Consider the following 24,258-nt stretch of genomic DNA (forward strand, 5'->3'; position numbering starts at 1 on the left):
GGGAACAAGGGTCAGCTGTAGGATTGGAGGGTCTGAATCCTCCCGACAGTCTGCCTGATGCAGGGGAGGGCAGCGCACAGACACCTGATGAGAAGCTTCCCATCAGCTCCTGTGCTGAGAAGTCAGGGCTACACTGAGCGGGACACCCTCAGCTTTCATCTATAGCACTCCAGTCTCCTTTAACCACTAGTGAACAACTCATTCAGCTTCTTAGGCTGCTTAGAGCCCAGGCTCAGACAAAGTAAGCCACAATTCTAGCTATCACTCCCCTTCAGGACTTAAAGTCTCATTGGCTACTAGGGGAGCTCTCAGACCTTCTGTGAATTCCTTTCTCTGGGAAGTGCTGGGAGCTACGGGCCAGAGATACATTACACAGAAAGCATTCAGAATGTGTGAAAGCATGCATTTTTTTTTCCAACTTGCAAATACTAGCATATTTCACATGGGAGGGAAAATGTCCACTAAAGGCAAGGCTTTCTTTGTGAACTGAAAGATTTCAAATAGCTACTGCACAATGTAGCTACACACAGGGACGAAGTCATAGACAGTTTAAGACTTTACCTTGGAAAGTAACTTTACAGTCTCAACCCTAGCGAACATTAGGTACTTCCCGGATTGTGCTGAAGAACTAATCAGTGCTGGTGTACTGCAAAAATGACTTCATATTCAACACCTCCCAATATGGCTTTGGGCAAGTCATTCATTTTCCTAATCCACACTTTCTAAGTGTCTTTAGAAGGGATGCCAACCACCCACGCCATCAATCTCAAAGCTCTGAGAGCAATGGGGTAATATAAACTACTTGAGTGTGAGTAGTGAATGTCACCTAGATTTTGACATTTTGTCTTTCTTCATTAACCCCTCATATATACTTAAGTTTCTTATAGGAATTGGCTCATGCAGTTATGGAGGCTGAGAATTCCTATGACCTTGCTCTCTGCAGGATGGAAAACCAGGAAACCAAGTAGTGCAAACCAGTCTGAGCCTAAAAGCCTGAGAGCCAACGGCGTGACTCCTAGGCCTTGTCTGCATGTCCAGGAAGCAGGAGCACTGCGGTCCGAAGGCAGAAGATGGGGATGTCCCAGCTCAAGCAGAGAGTGAATTTTGCTCTTCCTAGACCTTTTGTTCTGTTCAGACCCTCAACAGATTGCATGCTGCCCACCCACATGGATGAGGGTGATCTGTTTTACTCAGTCTACTGATTCAAATGCTAATCTCTCCCTAAAGCACTTGCAGATTCAAACAGCCATGTTTTTACCAGCTACCTGGACATCCCTGAGCTATCTGGGCTCAGTCAAGTTGACCCATAAAATTAACCATCACAAGGTGAGGCTTTCCTTATTGGTGGTAGTAGTATCCATGCCCACAACCCCATCTAAAGAAAACTTCCCTGCCCATAGCCTTTAGTGATGGGGCAGCCACATCCTATCTACTGTTCCCACTACCTTCCAGTAACGCTGGTTGGACCAGGGTGATACATATGCCCCAAGGCGGCTGATTCATGAACTCGTTGAATTCTCAAGAGAATAAAACCATCTGGCCAGTATCACAAATTTGAAATAGGAAACAAAAGTAGATGATCAAGCCATTAAGAGAAAAAGCACAGAGAAGCAGAACCTCTGAGCAGAAGAACTGAGAGAAAAACTGGCAAGTTTGTTTGAAATACTAGTAAAGGCAGGAGATACACTCAAAGCAGCAGAGAAGGAGAAAAGATCGAATTTGAACTAAGAGTGAATCACCAGAGTACAGATCCACAAACCCCTACTGCTGACACCACTGCAAGTGTCTTTAATCTGGCTTCTGGCCCCAGGAAGCCAAATTATACCATGTTTTCTTTTATTGCCTTCCTGGGAAATCCCTGTTTCTTTTATTGCCACAGGTCCTTTTCTGAGCTAAGTGTCTAAAGGTCTCCTTCTCTTGCAACCAGAAGAACTTAACTCAAGTGACATTAAACATCTGAGTATGTGGGATTCTGGTCAGACATTAATATGACAGGTGTTAAGAGGGGTCCATCCCAGTAATAACTGCAGGGACCCCTTCAAATCCTGGCCATATTTCCAGGAGTCCTCTCAACTTCAGGCAAGATCAAAATCTCAATGATCTGTACCCTTTAACTTCCTCCCAGGCTGCAGGTTGGACTTGTCTGAGGAGCTTGGAGTAGAACACTTTCAAGATGGGAGGTACTGATTTGCATAATAGTTATACCAGAGCTTCAATTTATTCCCTTTTCTCCAGAATGCACCATGCCCTTTAAAAAAAAATAATCAAGGGAAGGGGCCTTTAATGATTTTTATTTCCTCCTCGTAGTTTAATGCAGGCAGCAAGGGAGATGAGAATTCATGGACTAAGCAATTTGCTGGAGTGGCTGTTAAAGTGATGTGTGGAGGGGACAACAGCAAAACCTGCTTAGTACTCAGAAACACCTGCTGGGAAATATTTTTTCTGCATGGGTTGCAAACAGTATTAAAACAATTTTCTTGCCTTAACAAAAGAGGAGGGGACATATGGGGGGCAGCTCTGCTCTATGGGCGAGCATTGTGAAACACAACTGGAGAGAACTGAAAGATAAGCAAGAGGCTGGGAAAGCAGGCAGGGGGTCTCTGGCTAACTTGGGCTCAGAGCTCTGCTAAATTGACCCTTGTTCTGCCTCTCTAAAGGGAATCTGGCTCAGGCCACAAATTCTCTCTTGGCCGTCCTCATTTCTGAGTCTTAGGGGATTTCAGAGTAATCTCTCAGCCTCATTCACTATAGCTGGGGCAGCAAAGGCGCTGTATTGAGCATAGAGGCCAAGGAAGAGACATATCCAGCTCCTCCTCTCTCAGGAGGTCAAGAACTGGCATTCCCCTTCGGGTCATTTCTTCTGCCCTAGTTCAGGTTCTGAGTATTTTTCAGCATAATTACTCCAGTGGCCAACTACCTGGCCTCTCCACCTCCAGGTTCTTCCTCCTCCCATCAGGCCTCCACACTGGGGCCATCCACATCTGAAATCAAACGGATCCTATCTGGCCGAAGGCCATCAACCCCCATGACTTCCCTTTGGCCACAGAATTAAGTGCTAACGTCTCAGCCCCGCTCGCCACAGCCCTGCTGCAAGCCCCTGACCCATCTCTAGACCTTCCACTGGCTCGTACATGATCTGCCTCAGTACCTCAGGATCCCCCCAGCTCTCCTTGAGAGACCCTCGCTCGGCCTTGGCTCTTGCTTGTTCTCCCAGGAGGGCATCTTCCTGCCTAAATGATTCTGACCTTCAAGCCCCCGTAGACTGAAAGAATGATGACATCATGGACATAAATCGGATGTTTAGAAAGGAAAACAAGTTGAGAGTCACATAATATCGAGTTTGAGGTGGTATTAGGGCTACCAAAAAATGTCCAAGAGACTGGAGATATTTGAAGATACAAAAAGGAGAGTCCTAGCCAGTGTTAGAGTCCTGGACTCTGAGGCCTCTCCAGAGAACAAACCACACGGGCACAGAGATGTAAATCCAAGCAAAGTCTTTATTCAGCCAGCAAGCTGGGGTCGACAGCACCTCCCCTGACACGCAGGCGGAGTCCGAGCTGCCGACCCCCAAGCAACTTTAGGTATGGTTTATATGGGATTTCCACAGTCATTGCACTGGAGCCTGCACATCACCCCAACCAATGAATTTGAAACACATTCTATACTTTGGCCAATAAAATTGGAACAGGAACACATCAGATGCCTGACCTTTACACAAGCATTCCTATGTGACTTATCACGAGTTTCGACCCCAGGGGGGCCGTTTACTTCTAGTTATCTAACTTAGGGTAGAGTCCAGGAATGTTAGCCTCAGGCAGTTTTGTAAACTGGGTGGTTTTGCTCTAGGGTGCAGTTAAACTTTATTCTGATATTTGATGTTCCCTGCATTCCTTTACAGCCAGTGTATAGATCCAGGAATCACAGTCTTCGGACATTAAGCGGTCAAACCATGAGTCACTACGTTCGCTAAGATGGTTCCTGTGTCTCCCAACTCAAGAGATTCATTTTTATAAGCAAAGCTCTTGTTTCACATATTTTTCTTCTCAAAATTTCATCAGGCTAACTTGGACCTCAGAAGAACCTGAATAACTAATCACGTATGGATAAAGAGTGGCATATGAGTTTCGTAGTGGTGAAACATTTCATGAATTATGCCAACACTCACAGTCCAAGACGGACTGCTTTGGGGGAGTGGGGGCATGCATTAGGATGTCATACACGGCCAAACCTGCAGCATTAAATTCCATGTTGCTTTCTGTCTGTTCTCCAGAACGCATACAACCTTCTCCTTCATTGTGTCAGCCTTGCATAGAATCACATTAATGCTGTAAAATAGTACTCTGAATTTTGAACTTTTCTTCCTCCTTCAATTACTTTTTTCCACTGAAAGGATAAGAGAATTAGATGGCTTTCATCAACATTTATCCAGGCTAGGAAAGGTTCCTCAAATTTTTCATCTTTAACACACATACAGGGGATGCATCAGTCATAATAGACAAGGTTATCCTGAGTTGACAACTCCAAAAATCTCAGTATCTCACAAACATTTCTCACTCTTGCTCTGTGTTTTTCAATGGTTAGCGTCCACTTTGTTCTGCATCATGTATTTGGATGCTGGGGGTAACCAGGCCCCCGCTACCTGAGACACTTTGGTTTTCTGGCACAGAGGGGAAAACTGGGAATCATGTAAGAGTTCTTAAAATATGTCACCCATGCTTACAAATGATGTAGTTCACTTCTGCTCACTTTTTATTAGCCAGGAGTAAATCACATATCAGTGTGACAGGGATATAAAATTCTTCCAGGAGGGGCAGCAAATATTTTGATCAATAATACAATTTACCTGCAGGGGCAAACATCACACAATGCCAGAGTTTGCCTCTTTATCTCTGCATACTTGAAATGTATCTGTTTAAATCTGCAGCCACAAACTTAAGTGCCTGTAGGGTAAGGCACATAAACGCAGGGGAAGGGAGGGGGAGTAATAGCCATTCCCTCTCCCTTACAATGAGGCCTGAGGCAAAGGGTATTCCCTGACCTCAGAGCATTCAAACAGTTTTTTACCAAAAGCCCTGAACCATGTTTGCAGACTCATCTATGACACCTGATTTAAATCCAAAATGGTTCTTCTGAGAGAAGATTGTATCTAATTTGACGATAGGTAAGAATGTATATAATTTGATTAAAAATAACTTACTACACATCTATTATATTTTAAGCACTAAGCTAACCCCTTGGTAAACACAAACTTGGGCCTCCATATAATGCACAGTTGCCTGCCCTGTATGTAAAACTGACCTAAGTCCTCTCTTATCTTCTAAGAGAGTCAATGACAGACTCATAATTTCTGTGAATCCTTATAGTTTATGTTCTCATTTTCACTTCTGCCTCTGAGTTACTTGCACTATATTCTCTATCTCATAGCATCTTATTTCTAGACATTCTCTTCTCTCTACCAAAGCCTTCACAGACACGGAATCCAGCCTCCGTTCCTTGACTTCCCCCACAACTGCTCACATGGTGTTCAAACCACAGGATTGCAGTGATGAAAGAGGAGGATCGTATTACAGCAAACAGACAACACAGCAGACCCTCCTCCTGAAATGCCATCTGACTGCACATTCCCTGGCCTCCTACCTCCAGCCCCCAGCCATGTCACGCAGCCCCATGTACCCTAAATCCAGTGCTTCTTTCTTTCCTCCCCCACCCCTAAATTGTGCATTTCTTAAACAGAATGGTTTCACTATTCCTTTGTTTTATTGCCTCATTCAGGGATTACTCTGCTTCAGTCTATAAATAATATGACAGAACAAAGCTGATGCCAACCATTGACAGATACGTAGCAAACTAGGGTAAAAGAGTCTTCCTCACTCCCAGAATTGTCTTCTAATGTTTTTCTAAACAAAGAAAGTTCCCTCCCCAAGAGGAACTCTGGGACCAGTTGTTAAATATTTTTCCTCTGTTAGGGTCCAGGACTCCGGGGTTTCCCAGAGAACAAGACACACGGACATGGAGATAAAAATCCAAGCAAAGTCTTTATTCAGCCAGCAAGCTGGGGTTGACAGTACCTCCCCTGACACGCAGGCCGAGTCCGAGCTGCTGACCCCCAAGCAACTTTAGGTATGGTTTATATGGGATTTCCACAGTCATTGCACCAGAGCCTGCACATCACCCCAACCAATGAATTTGAAACACATTCTATACTTTGGCCAATAAAATTAGAACAGGGATACACCAGGTGCCTGACCTTTGCACAAACATTCCTATGTGACTTATATCGAGTTTCGACCCCAGGGGGGTCTTTTACTTCTAGTTATCTAACTTAGGGTAGGGTCCAGGAATGTTAGCCACACATAGTTTCTGGCTTCTAGTTATCTAACTTAGGGCAGGGTCCAGGAATGTTAGCCTCACGTAGTTTCTATGAAAACTGGGTGGCTCAGCCCTGTTCCCTGCATTCCTCTACATTCCCCCCTTTTCTTGATTAAACTGAGGAATCTTCCACAGCGGCATCCAGGGCCTGATATCTCTGTCGAAGGACCAGAAGTTGGATGGCGTTAACCCTTACCCGCACAAACCTAAGCAGCCTATTTACTATGCACGGACCAATCGTAAGCAATAACAGCAGGATGACCAGTGGCCCTGTAACAGCCGAGAGTAGGGTAGTGAACCAAGGTTTGTATTTGAACCAAGAGTCAAACCAGCTTTCGCTACTGTCATATTCTTTACGCCTCTTCTCTAGATCTTTCTTTAGTTTGGCCAGGGAATCTCTGACTGCACCTGTTTTGTCTACATAGAAGCAACACTCTTCCTTTAAGGCCGTGCACAGTCCACCTTCTCTTAAGAATAAGAGGTCCAGGCCCCTTCTGTTTTGTAGGACCACCTCAGCTAAGGAGGTAAGAGATTGTTCCAAGTCTGATATTGTCTGTTGAAGTTGTTCTAGGTCCCTGTCGACAGCCTGCCTCAGAGCTGTGAGCCCCTGTTCTCGAGTTACAAGGGCTGCGACCCCTGTGCCAGCCCCTGCCATCCCTAGGGCAAAAAGGGCCCCAATGGTCAAGGCGGTAATAACTTCCCTTTTTTCCCTGTGGGGGTTTGGCCATCCTTCCCAATAAGAAAGGAGGGTCTCATGAGAACGATATACTAGGCGTGGTAGAATGGCCACAAGTACACAAAACTCACTGTTAGCATTAAACACAGAGGTGGATATGGCCAGGGTGAGGCCTGTCTTTAAACAGAGCCACCAACCCAAGGAGGGTATAATCCACTTGCCCTGCTTCCATGTATTGTACGTGTAGGACGAGCATAACTGGCTCCAGACTAAGGGGAATGAGCTTACACACGTTCCCGCGACTGAGACCTGAGCGATTGTAAGTCCCCTCGGCCCCCTGTCCCAGTAAGTGGGATAGGAGTCATTAATGGTGTAGGAGCCATTTATCCCGATTGCCTCATAGAAGCGGGGTGAACCTGGATAGCATAACCAACAGGGATCGGTGAGGGAGGGAGTGGTGTGGTTTAGAGTCTCTGCGAATGCCTGCACCATTTCCCATAAGGGGTTACCTAACCCGGAGAGACCCGAACCCGGTTTTCTTGCGGGCCCTGGAATCAGCTTCACCGATGTAGCTTCCTCGAGAGTCCATACGAAGGCACTTATCAGCAGGATCTCTTTCATCTTCAGCTTAGGTGTATTTTCAGGGGATTCGCAGGATGCTGCTGCACTTTCCACTCTTCTTCGTGATTACTTGGGTATTTGTGAAGCAGGATTTTCCAAACGTGGGTGTGATGCACCCAAGGAGCGATACCGTCAACCTTGAGAGCAGTGGGGGTGGTAAACAATACAACACGTAAGGTCCCTTCTACCTGGGTTCAAGAGTCCTTACTTGGTGTCTTTTGACCCATACTGTATCCCCTGGGACTATGCCATGTTCCGGGCTCGGAATTTTCTCACTCTCGTAATATGCTCTGATCAGGGGCCAGATTTCCTGCTGCACTTTGGCAAGAGCCTGCAACACATTCAGATAGTCAGGGGACGGGTTCTCTGCACCGGGAAGCTGCACTCGCCGAATTATGGGTGTAGGAGCCCTGTACATTATCTCAAATGGAGTTAAACCATGTACATAGGGGGAGTTCTGAGCATGGAAGATGGCTAAGGGAAGGAGGGTCACCCAGTCCCCACCAGTCTCCAATACTAATTTAGAAAGGATCTCCTTTAGGGTCTGATTCATTCTTTCTACCTGCCCAGAGCTTTGTGGGTTATAAGCACACTGTAACTTCCAGTCTATTCCCAAAGCTTCGGCTAATCCTTGCAGGATTTTGCTTACAAAAGCCGGGCTGTTATTGGAACCTATAGCTTCAGGGACCCCATGCCTGGGGATGATTTCCTCAATTAATCTTTTTGCTACTACCTGGCTAGTCTCATGCTTGGTTGGAAAAGCCTCCACACACCCAGAGAAGGTATCTACCATAACCAGCAAATACTTATATCTATACTTTCCTGGTTTTACTTCAGTGAAGTCTATTTCCCAGTTCTTCCCTGGAGCTCTCCCCCTTTCCCGGGTACCTGCTGGGTGCAGCCCTCTTGGGGCTGGTCTTAGCATTGCACAGCTACCGCATTCTTTGTGATCTGACGAGCTGCCTCCTTCTGGTGGGGAAACACCAACTGCACAGACTGAAAAAGGCTGAGCAGCTTTTTATAGCCTAGATGGGTGGACTTATGCAGATTAGCGAGCATGTATTGTCCTAATGCTTCTGGCAGGATCAACCTACCTTCTTGGTCTCTACTCTAGTTTCCCTCCCCAGACACTTCTCCCGATACTTGTTTCCTAATCTACTCAAGATCCTGGGGGGAATACTCAGGTTTGGGTGGCAAGGCGGGCAGTTCAGGTATGGGTATTTCGAGGGCTGCAAGTACAAGGGAGTCCGAGAGGGCTGCCCTCTTAGCTTCTGCATCAGCATGGTTGTTGTTGATGGCCTCAGGTGTCTTCCTTGATTGGTGGCCCGGTACATGTATAACTGCTACTGCTTTGGGTTTTTACAGCAGCTAGTAGTCTTTGGACTTCTTGCAGATTCCTCAGTCCCTTCCCTTCCGCGGAACGGAATCCTCTTTCTCGGTAGATGGCACCGTGGACATGGACAGTGCCAAAGGCATATCTGCTATCTGTGTAAATGTTGGCCCGTTTGCCTTCTGCTCTTTCCAGGGCCTCAGCGAGAGCAATAAGTTCCGCCTTCTGTGCTGAGGTACCAGGGGGCAGAGCTGCGCTCCAGAGAACTTCCCCTTCATGGGTTACTACTGCTGCCCCTGCCCTCCTGACCCCCTCCTGCACAAAGCTGCTCCCATCAGTATACCAATTTACCTCACAGTTTGGTAACAGTTTGTCTTTCAGGTCTGCTCGCACTTGGATAATTTCGGAAAGTATGTCTCTACAGTCATGGGTGGGGGTCAACAGATCTGGGTCCGGTAGAAGGGTGGCAGGATTTAGGGTTACCGGGTCAGAGAAGGCGTTTCATGGAGAATCTAGTAGGAGCCCTTGGTAGTGGGTGAGTCTTGCGTTCGTCATCTATTTTCCTGGAGGATGCCTGAGGATCCCTTCTACGGTATGTGGGGCTGTTACTCTCAGGTTCTGGCCAAAAGTCAGCTTGTCTGCCTCCTTTACCAGTAGAGTGACAGCTGCTAGGATACGCAGACAAGGTGGCTGCCTAGAGGCCACTGGGTCTAGCTGCTTGGACAAATAGGCCACAGGTCTTTTCTACGGGCCCAGCTGCTGAGCCAGGACTCCTTTAGCCACTCCCTTCTTTTCGTCTATAAACAGGATAAAGGGTTTTTCTGGGTCTGGCAGATATTGGGCGGGGAGCTTCTTTTAGTCTGTCAAAAGCCTCTTGTGGTTCCTGAGTCTATTGCCAGCCCGGCCCTTCTTTGGTCGCTTCATATAGCGGTCGGGCTATTTCTGCGTACCCTGGAATCCAGAGTTTGCAAAACCCGGCTGAGCCAAGAAATTCCCTCACTCCCCTGGGTGAGGAAGGGACGGGGATAGTCAGGATAGTTTGTTTCATGGCCTGCGTTAGCCACCTGGCCCCATTAGATATTTTGTACCCCAAGTAGACTACTGACCTCTGACAGATGTGGGCTTTCTTGGCACTGGCTTGATATCCCAGTTCGCCCAGTTCAGCCAGCAAGTTCCCCGTGGCTTCTTCGCACTCCTCACGGTTTTCCATGGCCAGCAACAGGTCATTTACATACTGCAGCAGTGTCACGCGGGGGTGGCTCCTGCGGAAGGGCTCCAGGTCCTGGCTTAGGGCTTCATTGAATAATGTGGGAGAGTTCTTGAAGCCCTGTTGTAGTCTAGTCCAGGTAAGCTGCCCTTTTCTTCCCCCCCCCTGGCTCTTGCCACTCAAGGGCAAACAAAGGCTGACTGACTTCAGAGAGTGGGATACTAAAGAAGGCGTCTTTCAGGTCCAGAGTAGTATACCACACATGCGTGGGTGGCAGGTGGCTGCGTAGGGTGTAAGGGTTGGGCACTGTAGGATGGATGTCTTCTACGCTCTGATTGACCTTTCGCAAGTCCTGCACCGGTCTGTAATCTCTACTGCCAGGCTTCCTTACTGGAAGCAGGGGTGTATTCCATGCAGATTGGCAGGTTTTAAGGATTTCTGTCTCCAACAGTCTATGGATATGGGGTGCTATCCCTTTCCTAGCTTCTTCCGGCATTGGATATTGCCGGATCCGGATGGGTAGAGCCGCGGCTTTGAGTTGAACAATGACCGGGGATAAATGTTTAGCGAGACCAATTCCTCCGGTCTCGGCCCATGCGGAAGGGAACCTCTGCAACTAAGAGTCCATTTCTCCCTGGCCCTCCTTTTCTTGATCTGCCTGAAACAGATGATGTTCGTTGGCCAGGGACAGAGTTAACACATGTGCTGGTTGTAGGGGCTGCCCTTCTTTGTCCATGATTTTTATCCCTTCGGGTTCAAAATGAATGCGCGCCTCAACCTTGGTTAGTAAGTCTCTACTTAACAACAGTGTGGGGTTCTCAGGTACGACCAGAAATGAGTGAGAGACCTGATGCCTTCCTAGGTCCACTTTTCTGCCTGTGGTCCAGGCACATTTCTTGGCCCTGTCGCTCCCTGGACTATACTTGTGCGTCCTGGGTTCAGGGGACCGTGGGCCTGGTTGAGAACTGAATTGTGCCTGAGTATCTACCATGAACCCAATGGAAGTCCCCTCCATGCACAGGGTTACCCAGGACTCGGGGAGGGGTGCTGAGCCCCGTCCCCATCAATCCTCCTCTCCTAGATGCAGGGTTTTGACGGGGTTCCCTCCTCCTTGTTCCCCCCTTTGGGGGCACTCCCTCTTCCAATGTCCATATCTCTTATACAGGGTGCATTGATCTCGTCCTAGTCGGGATTGGCGGGGTCCCGTTCCTCGAGGTGACCTAGGGCCCTCCTTCACCCTGGCCAGGAATATCCTGGCCATCTCCTCCCTCTGCTTCTTGTTCTCCCTCTTCTGAAATTCTCTGTCTTCTTTTCTATTTTTCTCCTGCATTACGCATTTCTCTTTTCTCAGCCTTTCCTCTCTATCCTCCGGAGTTTCCCTAGCATTGAAGACCTTCTACGCCTGCTGCAGCAGCTCCCTAATAGAGATCTCCCCCAGGTCCTCCCGCTTGTGGAGTTTTCTCTGGATATCAGGGGCTGCCTGGTTGATGAATGGAGAGGACTACAGCTGATCTATGTTCCTCTGCTTCCGGGTTAATGGGGGTATACTGCCTGTAAGCATCAAACAGCCTTTCTAGATACGCGGCTGGGCTTTCCATTTCCCCCTGAACAATAGTTTTTACCTTAGCCAGGTTAGTGGGCCGTCTGGCGGCTGCCCGGAGACCGGTCATCAGAGTCTAGCGGTAGACCCGGAGACGCTCCCTACCTTCTGCTGTCCCGAAGTCCCAATCCGGTCACGTAAGTGGGAACGCCTCGTTGATGATGGGCTGGAGGGTAGTGGGTCTTGGGCTGGAGGGACATTTCTCCTGGCCTCATTGAGGATACGCTCTTGCTCTTCCGTCGTGAAGAGGGTGCAGAGCAATTGCTGGCAGTCATCCCATGTGGGACGATGGGTAAACATAATGGACTCTACCAGACCTATAAGACACTTGGGGTCCTCTGAGAAGGGAGGGTTCTGAGTCCTCCAATTATAAAGGTCACTAGATGAAAAGGGCCAGTACTGATATTGTTGAGCGATGCCTGTAGCGATGGCACGCACAGGCAGAACCGGCACTGCTCCTTCTGAGGTGGAGGAGGGAGCCTCCCCTTCTTGTTCCCTGGCCCCCCGAGGCCTTAACTCCATTCCTCCTGCTCTACCTGGCGCCCAGCATGGGGCCAGGGCGGGGCAGTGTGGGGAAGCTCTCTCCGGCCTCCTGCCTTCCTCTGCTGAAGAGTCTGGAGAAGCTGCGGCCACCTGGTTCACGCTGGGTTCCCTAGCCTCGTTTTCTATCCTCCCGGCAGCTTCACCCCTCTCCTCCACATATGGGGGTGGCTGCTCAATCGGCAGAAGGGGTAGAGAGGAGAACTGTCAGGGAGGACAGGCGGCGCACTCGGGTTTTTGGCCCTGCGATTAGGGGACTTTAAATCTTCCTGGGTAACTAGGACAGAGGCTCTTGGTGGGTTGGTGTGAGGTTTCTCCACCAAAAAGGGCCTCAGCCAGGAAGGGGTATTCTTAGCCAAATTTTCCCAAACAAGGATATAGGGAAGTTGGTCAGGGTTTGGCCAGGAGATAACGGCTTTGACCTTGTCAATAAGGTCCATGGTAAGAGACCCCTGGGTTGGCCAGCCTACTGCAAAGGAAGGCCACTTGGCTGAGCAAAAAGCATCAAGCCTACCTTTCTCAATGCTAAAACCCATATTCAGGGCCTGTTTCCTAACCTTCGGAAAGTGGAAAATGATCAGACCTTTAGGAGTAGTCTGAGTCTGGCCCATAGTGAAAAATACGAGGAAGACAAGGGTAAAAGGTAGAGATGCCACTCTAACAAGATGACTGGTGTATGTGCTTGTGAACGGGTGCCTATTGTTGCACAGTTTTTCTTCTGCGGGGGATGCGAATTTATCTGGGATTCGCAGCTGTGACCCCCTTATCCTGTCATGGGAGTCTTCTAGTGGCGGGCGCCCTAATGGCTCTTAATTGCCTGACCTGTGCCCGCGGGGAATGATTTAGTGGCATAGATGAGGAATGGAAAGAACAGAGAACCTTAGAACAGGGAGACTTAAAATAAAAAGCACAGAAGGAAATATAAACCGAAACGAAAACACAATAAAACAATCAATGATAACCTAAGCACACACACCACATCTGATCACACTCATTCGGACCGGTCCTTCTTTCACTCTGGTGCGCACCACACTCACCACTTTCAGGATCCTCAAAAACTCTCGTGATTCTCCCAAAAGGCGTCCACTCGGACTGCCGCAAGGTGACGAGCTCGATCCCTTCCTCCTCGGGCGCCAGGTTCCTGCCGATCCGACTTGCTTTCCTAAGGCCGAGTCACTCGGACCCTAGGGCCAGGATTAGTCACCTGGACTTCACCCAGGGTCACTAACCCGGGGGCTGGGACTACCAACCTGGACTTTCTCACTCGGGGTCACTAACCCGAGACCATACACGGGATGGCGACTCCTGCTTTATAATGGATTCATGCAGACATGAGGGGGCAACCCTCGAATTACACCACCCTGTCTGGACAATTAGACCTTGCCTCCAACCATCCTTTGTTCTCAGGGAAGCCACACGGATCCCGGACGAGCCCCCAAATGTTAGGGTCCAGGACTCCGGGGTTTCTCAGAGAAGAAGACACACGGACACGGAGATGAAAATCCAAGCAAAGTCTTTATTCAGCCAGCAAGCTGGGGTCGATAGCACCTCCCCTGACACGCAGGCCGAGTCTGAGCTGCCAACCCCCAAGCAACTTTAGGTATGGTTTATATGGGATTTCTACAGTCATTGCACCAGAGCCTGCACATCACCCCAACCAATGAATTTGAAACACATTCAATACTTTGGCCAATAAAATTGGAACAGGGATACAGCAGGTGCCTGACCTTTGCACAAGCATTCCTATGTGACTTACCATGAATTTTGACCCCAGGGGGGTTGCTTACTTCTAGTTATCTAACTTAGGGTAGGGTCCAGGAATGTTAGCCTCACGTAGTTTCTATGAAAACTGGGTGGCTCAGCCCTGTTCCCTGCATTCCTCTACACCAGGTAACTATCTATACATGTGAGCTCGACCTAGATCTCCAATGTCTTGTGATACCAAATTCTAGTGGACTCCATCCTACTACCTGCCCCTGGTCCTCCTCTGAATGATCTCTGTGACCCTCCCTGCTCAAAAAGTGTTTCCAGTTTCAGGTCAGTATCTTTGCAGTTGAGTCCATCAGTCTGTCTTTGTGTCTGTCTCTTTCTTTCTCGCCAGCTGTCATTTGAAGGTCTCAGTGACTAAAGTCGGTGAGGATTCCCCAAACCCCAGAATAGTAAAAGTGGGAAGAGGAGAGCAAGGGAGAATATTCAGGGGCAGACAGAGAAGGTGGACGTCACAACCAATTAGCAGCAACAAGGTTCAAAAATGAGAGGACACCAACCTGAAAGAGCTCTGTGCTCTGCGAATTGAGGATGGATGGCTTTTTCACAGTGGAAAATTAACTCATGGAGTGGGTTCCCGGTGGCAGCTGGGACAGCTGAGGGACAGTGACTCAGACAGGGAATTGCTTTCATGGCTCTCCTGTTCCAGCTCTGTTTGGCTCTGGGAAGAGAGAGGGAAGGGGCAGTGGCAGTGACCCAGGGACATGCAGGGACAATAGCTGAAGGAACCTGGGGACGGGGGACTGTGCAGGGAGGCGGGGAGCACCCTGTCAGCTCTCTGAGGTGCTCCTGTGGGGGGTCTTCTTTAACACATTTATATCCATGTTCTGAGGCTAACAAAAAGCATGCTTTCACAGATGCAGTTGTATTTGATGCAATGACTGTGATGTATGAAGCAAAGATAATAATATTCTCTTGGAAGCATTATTTCCTCTGTCTTCTTTAGTTTCAAAGAACAGGAAGTTGTGGTTCAGGGAATTTAAATGAATTGCCCCAGGAGTCACCACTGTGGGTCAGGACTAGAACCTAGGAATTCTGACCCTTGGGCATATTTTCTCTGTACCTCATTATATATTTGTTATCTGTTACTCTGTGCAGCAAGGGGGGAAATGATAAGGACAAAGAATTGATTTTGCTTTGGGTAGGATACTGTTACCTCTGAGTTACTTTGTAGCCTGAGCATTGTATATTAAGAAGGGGAATATTAAGGACCCAAATCATACGGTTTGAGTAACATTCTGCTATTGTTAATCATATGCCAGGCTACATGTTAAACTCTCTTATTTAATCCTCACAATGACCTAATGAAGTTGGTGGTGTTATTATCTTCCTTTTACAAATGAATAGACTGAGGCAGGGAGAATTATTTGCCCAAAATTACAAAGACAGAAGTAATGAAGTTGTGATTCAAACCTAGAGCCCCTGACTATACAGTCTGAGCCCTCATTCCCCAGAACAGCTCTACTCAGTACAGTCTTAGTGTCAGCTGTGGTCTCTAAACTGTTACCCATTCTTGATGACCTAAGGAGCTTGTTCAAGCATGCAAATCAACTGGGTCATTAGGTCAGATGACATTTTTTTTTGGCATTGGTGGGGCAAAGCTCTGTAGATGAAAGAAGCAGTGCATGGATTTACATCCTGGCCCAAACTCATCTCCTTGCACATCGGTAACATCATGGAGATTCCCGCTTTGGATAGCATTTCCCTCAATTTTGCTGCCCATAGGGTGCCAGAAGCAATTATATGGTATGATCCACCTTCATTCTCTGCACTGCCTATTTCTACTTTGATCTGAAAAGAATGCACAGCTATGGTGCTCAAATTAACTAAAGGTTGATTGAACTGATTTGTTTTCCATTCAATAAGTCTTTTTTTGAATGTCTAAATGTGCCAAATGTGCAACCCCACCTGAATATAACTCATTTACACAGTTTTCAGTTTTACATATTAAGGACCACTGAATTGTATCAAGGATCTAGAGACCATGAATGGATGAAGGGTAACTACATCTCTATTCATTTTGAACATTTTCACACTGGGTTTGGTGGGTGCCCAGGAAATTTCATGGCATCACTGATGAACTGGAGGATACAGGAATAAAGTTGGGTTATACCAGGTTAAAAACCAGATTATAACAAGGCTCTGTCTCTGTTGGATTGGCTATTTTATAGGCTGTTCTGTGAAGGGTGGTGATTAGTTGATGTCCATGGTCTTGTCTGCAAAGTGGCTTTAGATATTTCTCAGCAGTTAAATGGGATTTCTAAGGTTAAAAGAAAGATTTTTATAGAAGATTGTTGTTTTATTACAGATTCAATAACTTCTAATCCAGCTATGAGTGAAGTACAGAAACCAAGATTACTGCTTAGAAAACCAAGGAAAAGTGATCACCAGATCACGTGATGACATTATACTATGTGAAATCTAGGGCTTAGTTTCCCCTTATTTGAATTGAACAATGTTCTCCTTTAGATTAAGTATGTCACCTTGGAGCTAGGACTCCATCTACTTCTTGCAGTCTTCTCCCTTCTGCCTTTGCTTCTAGGTTCTATGTTTTAGGCATTTCCTAAGTCAATATCTAAGTCCTGGTGAGACCCCAGGGCTCTACTTAAAGGAAAGGCTTAGTCCCCTTACCTTGCAAGCTGTGAAAGATCATGACAGTCTGTAAAGTTGCTCAGCTGGAAAACTAAGGAACTGAGGCAGTGGAAATCACCAGTTAACTGAAGTCAGACATAAATAACACTTGGTGTTGATACAGGGTGTGGGTCAGCGGTGAGCCTTGGGTGTTGGGGAGAGTTTTCACAGTTTTCTCTCTGGCTGGGGAGAATCAGGCTATGTTGAACATACTCTAACATTCTTCTTCCTGGCTTCCTCCTCAGCACGTCATCAGTGTCCTTAGCAATTGAAAAGATTTTGTTCACCTTCCGAACCATCCTTCCTGAAAGCCACGTCCATGTCCTGTCCCTGCCGAGTGTCCAGCACGTGGCTCTCTGGCTGCTGGCAGGGTGGATTCTCACTTGCTGTCTGGTGTTCATTTAGTGAGTATGAAAGAAGGGACAGGATCGCTCAGGTCAGGGCGAGCATGGAGAAGGACTAGGACAAGGGCTGACATTCATGAGAACATGCTTTCCCTCCTTCCTGCTGGCTTTAAAGGCAAGGCTGAGCAAAGCAGGTCCCTGGCCTCGTCCCCTGAACACCTGACATGTAAGTCTTCTTTGTGGCCTTTTGGGATATCCTCTCCTTAGCTCCCTGGCCAGCAGTTAGCTCTGAAAATGAATATGCCCTTTTATCCAGAGATTATCCACATCCTCATTTTGTGCTGCATGCTGCCTTCCAGAGTTTTGTCAGAACATGCTTTTTTGTTTATCATCTACCTCCAAGCGATGGTTGTGTAATACAGTATCTTGCAACATGAATTTTCCTACACTTTCAGTGGCACCTGATACAAAAATGACAGAAAGGTCCCCATTTGCTCTCAAGCCCCTTGCTAGCCAGGAGATGGCTCTTTGGGGTTGGGGAAGACTAAGATGCAGTCTGTGGCTGAGGAAGACTGTCATGTGGCCCTGATGCCGGAAGTTGGACACTGGGGACCACGAGGCTGGCTGTGCTCTCATCAGAGGCTGTGGTCATGAGCGGGGCTTCCCTTCGTCTTTGACTTTCCTTTTGCCTCTTTTTTCTGGCTTGCTGCCAGCATGCTCTTTATTCTTGGAGGGCGCTGGGACCCTTCCTTGGACTCTATTTTGTAATTCTTCTTTTCCAGTTGGAGTGAGACCCTGAACTCTGGGCTCTTCCATAACAAGGCTTAGAAAACATAGTTGGCCAGATGGGATGAACTGGGAAAAAACTATGACTCAGGGACAGAAGGGACCTTGGGAACAGGAGACATCTATGCCAAAGGTAGCTGGCATCAAGGGAGGTCTCTGTGTGGGTAGAAGGCAGAGACTGGGGGAGCTGGGAATGTGGCTTCTGGGAGATAGTGATAATTCAGATCCAGGGAGTGGATACAGAGCTGGGGATGCCTACCTGGGAAGAAAGGGATTTAGTTTCTGGGTGAGAAACCAAAACAGATTCTGAGAAAGCAAGGGGAGGGAGGATAATTATGAGCTGAGATTCTGAACCTTGGATATAAGGAAAGGTATTGTCATGAAATGACTGGGAAAGATCTAGAACACCTGGAAGGTTATACACAGATATGTCTACGACCTTCAAAGAGGAAGGTCAGAGTGGGACCAATAGCTGATTTGATGCTTAACTGGGAAATATGTGTCTGAGAATTTCTTCCACACCCCTGTGTATGAGTGGGCTTTCCTTCTTGAGGCTGACATTACTCTCAACTGAGGGAGCCTAAGGATTAGCAAGCCCAGCTACTAAATTATTTGAATTATGTCTCCCATCTCAGGCTTGGTCAGTGACTGATGTTTACTCAAACTCTGCTGCATTCTGACTCACCAAGGTAAGAAATTTGTTGATACTCTTCACCTCTATATTTCCCAAATGTAGTACACTGCCTGGCATATAGTAGATGTTCTACAAATTTCTGCTGCATTGAACTGAAATTTTCTCAATGCTGCCCATTTCTCTGGGACTTCTAAACTTGCCACTATACCCTCTAGTCTTGAATATTATTACCTCCCATCTCTTTATCAAAGATGCTGACCTCCCGGGAAGAGAGGATCAGCATTGACTGTCTTGGTATCAAGCATAGCCAGACATCTCTCGATTTGACCATACTGTTTTTTTCCAAAACTCAGAGACTGTCTTCATATTATGAATGGAGTGACTGAGTTGTACAGTTGACATTTGAACCATGCAGGGCTTAGGGGTACTGATCCCTCACACAGTGGAAAATCTGCATGTAACTTTTGACTCCTCAAAAACTTTACTAATAGCCCACTGATGACCAGAAGCTCTACTGGTAAAATGAACATTTCTCTCAGCTGTGAATTGTGCCCTATACAGTCTGTTTGTGTGCACAAACTTTTACAGAATTTTAACTTTTTATAATGTGTATATTTTATGGTAGTAAATGATAAAATACACTAGTAGCTACATATACTTTATGCATTCATGATTTACATTTCTCTTTTTTCAATATTTCTAGGCTATGAAGCTCATCTGTTTTTTTAAGTTGTCACAAACTTCCAAAAATTTTCCAATACATTTGTTGAAAATCTGTGCATGAGTGGCCCTTGCAGTTCACACCTGTGTTGTTAAAATGTAACTTGGCGCTGTAAGCCACCTTCTTGAAACATAAATCTACACAAACTCCTTGCTAAAGCCTTGTCAATCCAGGGTCAGCATGGAGGAGTGGATGGGTTTTGTGTGTAATGTAACCTATTAGTAGCAATCCCCCGTGCCCCCTCCCCCTGCCCTCCTCCAGTGGGTCTATGATGTACACAAAATCCATAACCTCTTCAGTTTAGACTTCTGACAGGGTCTGGGTTTTGGCTTTGGCATACCCATTGTTCCAGATGTTTCCGTCTAGCCATGTAGCCAACTTTTTGGCATTAATACAAACATTAAAAAATAATAGTACTTAACATTTTTTGCACACATTTTAAAAACCAGGCAATATCATGTGCATTCTACATGAGTTATCTCATTCAATCTTCGGAAAAATTCCTATTAAATATCAGTTACCCCATTTTACAAATGAGGAGATGAGATTTAAGTGCATAAAGTTGGTGTTCTCAACTGTTATGCTTTGACTATTCAATTTAGCAATATGTCAGCCACCATTCTGTCCTGTGGATAAACAAAAATAGGTTAAAGCATGGATTTTATAGCACTCATGGGATCACGGGAAGGCAGTCCTTGTATTTATGAACTGATTATAAACATGATGTAAGAGATGCTGTAATGAAATTCTCAACTGAATGCAATTAAGTGCTAAAATAGACGGTATGACCCAGTGGTTCTCAAAATGTGGTCCTTAGACCAATAGAATCAGCCTCCCTGGGTTAACTTGTTCGACATGGAAATTCTCAGACCTACTGAGTCAGAAACTCAGCTTGAGGCCCACTACCCTGTTTAATAAACTTCTCAGGTGATTCGCATACACACTAACATGTGGGAACGACTCTAGATCATAGGTGTTGAGGGCAGTGTATTAGTCCTCCAGGGCTGCTGTGAAAAATTACCACAACTTGGGTGGCTTAAAACAATAGAAACTTACTCTCTCACAGGTCAGGAGGTCACTGAACCAAGGTGTTGGCAGAGTCAGTTCCTTCTGGAGGTTCTGAGGGAGAAACTGTTCTTAGGCTTCTTCCCCAGCTTCGGGTGGCTCTGCGTGTGACCCTTGAATTCCTTGACTTGTATGTGACTCTAGTCTCTGCCTCTGTTTTCACATGCTGTTTCTATTTCTGTATGTCCTTTGCCCTTCTTACAAAGGACATCAGTCATTGCATTTGACCTTATCCTAACTAATTACATCTGTACAGATTCTATTTCCAAATAAGGTCATATTCTGAGGTTCCAGGGAGACATGAATTTTGGGGCTCACTATTCAACCCACTACAGGCAGTTAAGATGAAGAGAGTCAGGTTAAGTGAAACTTCAGGAAAAAGCTTTAGGAATGATCGAAGTGTATGAAATAAGTGAAATAATAGGAATTGAGGGGGTGAGGCTGTCATTGCAGGAGTGAAAGCTAATGACCAAGCATAGATTAGTTTAACTAGATAGGAGAATGAAGTTGAAATTCAAACATTCAAAATTAGCCACCTACATCCCCTTTGTTCTCTAATAGAGCTAAACTATTTGTTAAAAACTGTTTATCAACTGATATGGTTTATAATAAAAATCATTTATGATATTCCAGTAATTTCCATACCATGTAATATTAGAAATAGTTGGGATCTTTAATTTGATCTATCACCAGCTAAAAAAGGCCCCTGAGTCATGATTTGACATAGGGAACTGCGTCGAATCATTCCAATGACTTTCCCATTAATGTTCTTGATCTTAAATCATCTCTACTTCTGCTGGACTCACACCAGTTAGGTTTAAGATTTCCCAGCTCTTACAATACTGTCTGAAATTCTTAAATATTCAGTATCTCTATTATCAGACATGTCACAAAAGTTTATTGGAATGCCATGTTTAATTAGGCTAAATTTAATCTTCAGGCCAGAAGGAGGAAATGCAGCTCTGTTGGTAGAAGGCCTGATTAAAATCTTGCCTCTGTCTCTTAAATTTAAATAACCTTTCTATGCTTCAGTTTACTTCCCTGTAAAATGGGGATAATAACAGGAATGTTTACAAAACCAAAACCAAAAATGAACACAATAGAAAGACTCATACACACGGAGGAGCTACACTGGTTGGTTACCGTGTGGAGGGGGAGAGGTGGGCAGGTAAAATAGGTGAAGAGAATAAAGAGGCCCCAGTCTCAGTTATAATATAAATTAGTCACAGAATGAAAGTACAGCATAGAGAATATAGCCAATAATATTGTAATATCTTCTATGTTGATAGTAACTACACTTACTGGGGTGAGCATTTAATAATGTGGATAACTGTTCCATCACTGCGCTGTACACTTGAAACCAATATAATATTGTCTAACAACTACAATAAAAAATAACTCCCCCAAGATAGTGATGTTGACAGCATTCAAGTAAATTAATATGCAGTTAGCATTCTTCATGCTCTATAGGTGATAGTTCTTAATTTTATGAAACAAAGTAATGTTAATGCTCACGATGGGTGTGAATTCAGAGGATTTAGCAACTCATCCTGTTAAATGGAGGTGAAATTCAATGGCGGGAGTGTAAAGAGGGCCTACACCTGCTTGCCGCCTGACCTAAACCACTCCCTTGGGTTCTGTTATCTGCAGCCTCCCTCCTGTCACTGGAGTGCCTAATAGAGCCTGGTGTACTGATAGAGCCCACAGTGGTTGGCCAGTACCTGTGTTGGGCCCTGTTACTGCCAGCCTGCCAGCTCCTCCATATTTCCTTGTTGAAACTAGAATATCTGACAGCTATAGTCACCCAGAGGCTACAGTTACCCCCAGTAGTTACATGATATCAACCTCAGGGAGAACAGGCCAGTGGTGGATGGTCACAGCCCTGGGGGTCTGCTCGAGTACTGCACATCCCTCTACCAGGATGTCAGTAATAGGAGCCAGTGTCAGGCATGCCCTTCTGTTGAGGTCCTGAACTGCTCTGACGAAGGCCACACAAGAGGCAAGAGTTTTGGGGCCTGATTGGCAAGAACCCTGATGAGCCAGAATTTCTGCTGGCAGAGGCTTGGGATAGGCTCTCGATGTGCCCTGGGTGTGCCAAGCATTTAACTCCTAGTTGGTGGGTTGGGAGGGTAGAGGGATGAGAACTCAAGGAAGGGGCTATTTACCTAGCACAGAAGTGTTGCACTGTTCTAACTATTGGAGGAGCTATTCTGGTGAGTCCTAGCTGCAGGGCAGCCCTGGGGCGGAGCAGGTGCTGCTACACCAGCAAGGTCAAGCTGGTCTCCCAAGCCCTTGAATTCTAGCCCTTGGGGTTGGACTTGGCCCAGTGGGCACCAAGTAGTCCTTGTTGGCAATGCATCTTGGTCTTTGATTCAGGCCAAACGGAGTTCTAAGACTGACTTAACAGAAGTAAAAAAGATGTAGCTATTTTTCCAAGGAAGGATTTTTGCTTCAAAATGTTCTTGTTTGTTTGGTGTTTCCTGTTCAGTTGTTGGCACTGTTCATTTGGAGGTTAATGTGCGTTCTAGAGAGAGGAGAATGGATCACAATATTTAAGCCTTTGCAGATGCGAGTCTTTTCTTGATAATGACTTGGGATTTAACAAGCCATTAAAAATTCCCCAACAAATGCTTTGCAGGTGGCTTATTTATTTATTTATTTATTTTATAGAGTCTAGGGAAAAAAGCAAGAAGGCTCCTTCATCTTAGGTAAGTATTTTCCCAGTTTTGGAGAGACACATAAGTCTTGATGTTACTAATAACTTCCTGTTTTGAAAATGCTGGCTCTTCATTTGGACATCAGGGGTCAACATGAAGTTACCTGACTGATGTCAGCTCTCCGTCCTCAAGCACTCATCTCTGGCTGTGCCCCTTTCCCTGCAGCAGTCTGCAGAGTTGAATGTGGGAAGAATTTCAGAAAGAGCTTACTCCCTGTCAATCCAGGGCAAGCCTGAAGTCTCTACTGGAGGTATCTTTCCCCCATGTGCACCACCAAATAGCAGATGAAAAGGTAGGAAGGGGGGTCATGCATATATTACAGCAACAAAGAGCATGTGATTAATTAGCTTGGGTTTGAATTCTGCTTCTTATGAAGGGAGCTTAAAAAAAACAAAAGGTTAGAGTAATCGTTAATCTTAAGTAAATAATGTCTCCAGTCCTGGAGAGACGTAGCTGTCAGTCTTGATCATACTACAGCATCCCATGTGGCTTTGGCACCTTGGTTAAATAGTCTCACTGCTTTGCCTGTCAGTTCCCCATCTGTAAAATGGGTATAAAAGATTCATCTTACAGGGATGTTACTGAAGACAACAAAATTTAATATAATCATCCCTAGCCCACCAAAATTTATGTTTTTGGCTGGAGAGCCTTAGAACAGCTTATACCAATTTTACAGTTTAGGAACCAGCATGCATGTGTGTGTGTACATGCATATGCAATGTTGTATCAGATGCTAGAGAGCAGTCATACAGTAATTTGAACAAGGAAAGTTTAATACAAATAAATAGCTACTAAGAGGTTGGAGTAATGAGGTATTAGCTAGTAGGAGTAGAGAGATCTCTAAAGAAGATAGGAATAATGGATATGAGGAACAGCATTACCCTTTGGACTGGGTGGGTCTGAGGTAGATCACCCCTCTTACCTCCTGGCTGAGACCCAGACCTTGTTGGAGGGCACATGGCTGTGACTCACTGAATGGCAAACAAGTTGCTCTGCTGCTGTGCTGGCAGAACTTTCTAGAAATCCATGCCCTGGAACTTGTAGGCAATATTCCCTCTGGTGCTGGGGAAAGCTGCAGAAAGGTATCTCCCTGGAGGCATTCTGCTGTCAAACCTCACAAGTGCCAGTGACGGCTGTGCAATACAGAAGCCCAGTGTTCAGGAAGCTGCCTGCACTGCAGGAGCTGGGAACTGGAGAAGCTGATCCATGGTGGGAACTGGACACTGAAGAATCTATGCATGCCACAGAAG

The sequence above is a fragment of the Manis javanica genome, chromosome 1 (assembly GCF_040802235.1).
Source record: "Manis javanica isolate MJ-LG chromosome 1, MJ_LKY, whole genome shotgun sequence".
Classification (NCBI taxonomy): domain Eukaryota; kingdom Metazoa; phylum Chordata; class Mammalia; order Pholidota; family Manidae; genus Manis; species Manis javanica.